The sequence below is a fragment of the Amia ocellicauda genome, chromosome 12 (genome assembly GCF_036373705.1).
Source record: "Amia ocellicauda isolate fAmiCal2 chromosome 12, fAmiCal2.hap1, whole genome shotgun sequence".
In the NCBI taxonomy this organism is placed as follows: domain Eukaryota; kingdom Metazoa; phylum Chordata; class Actinopteri; order Amiiformes; family Amiidae; genus Amia; species Amia ocellicauda.
The window spans coordinates 39,045,438-39,049,814 of record NC_089861.1 but is presented as its reverse complement, the minus strand read 5'-3'; the positions used below and the strand labels follow the sequence as shown (position 1 = coordinate 39,049,814).

The 4,377-nt window shown below is 50.8% G+C and overlaps 1 non-coding gene across 1 annotated transcript; it reads left to right on the top strand.

Moving 5' to 3' along the window:
• Positions 1 to 4,085: 4,085 nt before the first annotated feature.
• On the top strand, positions 4,086 to 4,159 carry trnai-aau (transfer RNA isoleucine (anticodon AAU)). Its single transcript has one exon. It is a non-coding gene; the product is annotated as a tRNA-Ile (tRNA).
• The last annotated feature ends 218 nt before the right edge of the window (positions 4,160 to 4,377 follow it).

Genomic DNA, 4,377 nt, shown 5'->3' with positions numbered 1-4,377 from the left:
AGGAGGCGGACAGGAGGCAATAGCGGTCACCTTGTCAACGACTGGCCGTACCTGCCCCCCTCCTAAGAGGTACCCCAGATACTTGGTCTCCCTCCTCCCAACTGTTCACTTGCCCGGGTTTTCCGTGAGCAGCGCCCAGCCGATCCAGCAACTCATCCACACGGGGCATCGGATAGGCATCAAACCTAGACACTGCATTGAGCTCCCTATAATCAACGCAGAATCTAGTGCTGCCGTCAGGCTTTGGCACCAAGACTATAGGGCTACACCATTCCGATTGTGACTTTTCAATGACTCCCAGCTCCAACATCTTCTGCACCTCTTCATTGACAGCCTACTTTTTGTAATAGGGGGTGCGATAGGGTTTGACACGCACGCAGTGGTCCAGTGCTGTGTGGATGTGGTGTTCAATGAGAGGTGTGAGCACGGGTCGGTGAGAAAAGACATGCTGGAAGCGGCACAATAAAGAGCAAACGTGCTGTTTCTGGGCGTTTGTTAAATGGGCGTTTGTTAAATTGAGTTCAGTGCGAACCTCAGAAACAGCGGCTTCAGACTCTTTATTGTGGGGGAACTAAAAGCACCCAATGCTTCCTGCTCTCGCCACTTCTTCAGCATGTTCAGATGATAGATCTGCTTTTACCTCCGACGATCTGGGCGACACACCTCATAATCAACATCCCCTAAGCGGCGTGTGACCAAAAAGGGTCCCTGCCACTTAGCCAGCAGTTTAGATGTTGAATTTGGGAATAACACCAGTACCTTGTCCTTGGGTGAACGATCGTAACCGGGCTCTCCTGTTGTACATGCGCTGTTGTCGCTCCTGGGCCTGTAAGAGATGCAACTGTGCAAGTTTCCCCAGTGCCGATAGCCGATCTCTCAGGTCCAGGATGTGCTGTACCATAGAGGTCTGGGAGGGGGCGGTCGCCTCCCAGTCCTCCTTTATTAAGTCGAGGATGCCCCTCAGCCGCCTCCCGTACAGCAGCTCGAAGGGAGAGAAGCCAGTGGACGTCTGGGGCACCTCGCGTACAGCGAACAGCAGGGGTGGCAATAACTTGTCCCAGTCCCAAGCGTCTGTGCTCACAAACTTACAGATCATGTTCTTTAGGGTTTTATTAAAGAGCTCCACTAGGGCGTCTGTCTGGGGATGATAGATTGAGGTCCTGATGGACTTTATCCCCAGCAGCCTACAGAGGTCTCGCATCACGCGTGACATGAATGGAGAGCCCTGATCTGTCAGGATTTCCTTTGGGATCCCCACACGAGTGAAGACCTTAAACAGCTCCTCGGCGATCCTAGTCGCTGACATTGTCCGTAGACGAATTGCCTCCAGGTACCGAGTGGCATAGTCTACTATGACCAGCACAAATTGATACCCCGCGGAGCTTTTCTCCAACGGAAAGATCAAATCCATCCCAATGCGCTCAAATGGTATCTCCATGAGAGGCAGCGGTACCAGTGGAGCTCACGGTACTGCACTGGCATTGGTCTTCTGGCACTCCGGACAGGCAGCACACCATCTTTCTACCTCCTTTTTGATGCCTGGCCAGAAGAATCGGTCCATTATCCGGCTTAAGGTCTTGTCACGACACAGGTGACCTGCCCCAGCCAAATCAGATGAGAGCCTATGATCCTTAATATTAGATAGATAGTTTTCACTAGCGAGCACCCGGCCGGGCGATGTCCAGGCTGCCCGCAACGTCACCGTGGTTTTTCCAGGGGACCACACACTGCCGGGGGAGAGAGAAAAAGAAGGAGCTAAGGAGGCAGATTTGTTTTTGGGACAGGCAAGGCGAGAAGGGGAAGTGGGTCAGGGAGAAACATGTTTAGGTGTGGTGTTTGGCAACATGCTGGTATCCAGGACAGTCGGGTCAGAGGGGGTCTTGGGAATGGAAGGGAGGGTGCCCGCCGTCGGGCATCAGAAGGTGGCATCGTCCCGGGCAATGATGGTTCTCTGCCAGCCTGGTGCCAGCCTTCAGGTTGGACGTGGGAGATGGCAGATGAACTGCTCCAAGGCCACCAGGTCGGCAACTTCCGTGGCTTGAGCCAGCGGTGGCAGGCACCGGGAGCCAGGTTCGAACCGGAGGCTTCTGAGCTTTCGGCGCTGGCCGTCCGACGTCAGACCGACCCGGTCCAGGACACTGTCCCTCAGACTTTTGTAGTCTAGGGCATCCTCGGGACGAAGCACTCGGGTGGCAGGGGAGCCAGGCGTACCGCCCACTCCGACTCCGGCCAGTCGCAACACCGGGCAGTGCGCTTGAAGATGGCAAGAAAAGCCTCCGGGTCATGAAGTGAGCACTGACTCCGGTGGTACTCGATCCCACAACCATTGAATGACCACTGCCCTTTTCACTAAAAGTCCAACGCGCTATCCATTGCGCCACAGAGCATGCCTACTGATGATGGGGCATCTCAGCGTGCTTGTACAAGTAGCATTTACAGATGTGTTTTTTTAATCGCTCTCTCTGATATAGAGATGAAAGGAAATGATGGGTTCTTCTTTTAGATAATACGACTCATGTTGACTTGACTGTGAGGGAAAGTTTTTGTCAGGCACACTGTCTGTGTGTTTGTCTGTCTATCTGTGGCTGTCTGTGTGTCTGTGGCAGTCTGTGCTTGTGGCTGTCTGTGTGTGTGTCTGTGGCTGGACCGATGGGGCTGATTGGAAACATCATCGACCTGGGTTTCTCTTCATCACAGATACATCTTTCGCTGCCCACATGCCCGAATTGCTTTTCAGCTGGATCACAGCCTCGCCCCAGGTGGGCAAAACCTCCAAAAGTGGTACAAACTCATCCACGTATTCCAGTGTTTCCGAGAAAGCTTGGCATAGTGAGTGAGAAAGTCAACCCTGACAGTGTCGCGACAGATGAGAAGCCACGGAATTGATGCACTCTGTGATGTCATAGAAGTCAGCTGTGAGAGAGTTCTGAGATGTCATCGCTGAACTGGCAGTGAAGGGAGAGGGAGAGGAAGGCAAAGCATGTACATGGCTTCTCTCGCTGACTGGGCAAGATTGGATTAATGAGAGAGTGCAAGGACGGAAATGCAGTTGTTTTCTTGAAGAGTGTAGAAGAGTTTTCTGGTCTCCTGATGGAGGCGTAGGTTCAAATACCACTTCTGACAGACTGATTTATAGCATGACCAATGCTAGGAATTGCAAAAGTGTTCTTTTATTTTCTGACACTAAGCTGTTGGTCACCTCGACTCGGTTGCATAAGTGTGGAAAGTCACGGATTCCCGCAATTCTGTGGCCTCATTCTCAAGGCTATCTTCTATAATACACCTCTCAAAAAAATAAGGGAACACGTAATCATCACAGCATAACACCAAGTCAATTACACTTCAGGCATATCAATCTGTACAGTTAAGAATCCAAAGCGGTGGTGAATCACTCTCTCCTTTTTTGGTGCAAATTAAAGTGACAGCAGGTGCACCGGAGAGAGGCAACTGCAAGACAACCCCAAAAAGGGAATGGTTTTGCAGGTGGTGGCCACAGACGATTGCTCTCTCCTTATCCTTCCTGACTGATTCTTCTCTAGTTTTGCCTTTTGCTAGTGTCCTTGTCACTACTGGTATTATGAGGCGCTCCCTGCAGCCCATTCAGGTTGCACAGGTAGTCCAGCTCCTCCAGTATGGCACATCCATACGTGCCGTCTGAAGAAAGTTTACTGTGTCTCCCAGTACAGTCTCAAAAGCATAGAGGTGGGAGAGTTACGAATTATGCAATGTACGGTGAAGATCTTGAGGTTTCCTAGACTTCGATCACGGAGATCCGATGTGTGATTTAAGAGTTCCCTCAGTTTTCTTGATCAGTATATAATCTCCCGGTGGACGTATACATCCTCTCAGAATGGCCGAGTGGTCTAATTTGCCAGACTTAAGGTGTTGTTCCCTTGAAGAGTGTAGAAGGGTTTTCTGGTCTCCTGATGGAGGTGTGTGTTCAAATCCCACTTCTGACAGATTGATTTATAGCATCACCAATGCTAGGAATTGCAAAAGTGTTCTTTTCACACTTGTGTGTAATGCATTTTGCAGCCAAATTACATAAACATGAGGAAATGCCTGGCAGAGAGACTCCTTCTGATGGCCGGTTAGCTCAGTTGGTTAGAGCGTGGTGCTAATAACGCCAAGGTCTTGGGTTCGATCCCCACATCGGCCAAGACCGATCCTAGGTGCTCATCCGTCTAGTTCGAGTCCTGTTTTTTGAATGTTTGACATGAAACTCCCTGAAGGCAAGCGTAGTAGTGCACTTAAGCAGTGGTAGGATCCACAAGACTTCATCAAGCCGTGTCAAAGTCGGCCATCTACATGCACACGGGAAAATGTCCTTTCGCCGCTTTGCTTTTCTCAGAACACTTCATTTGCATTCTGTCCTCT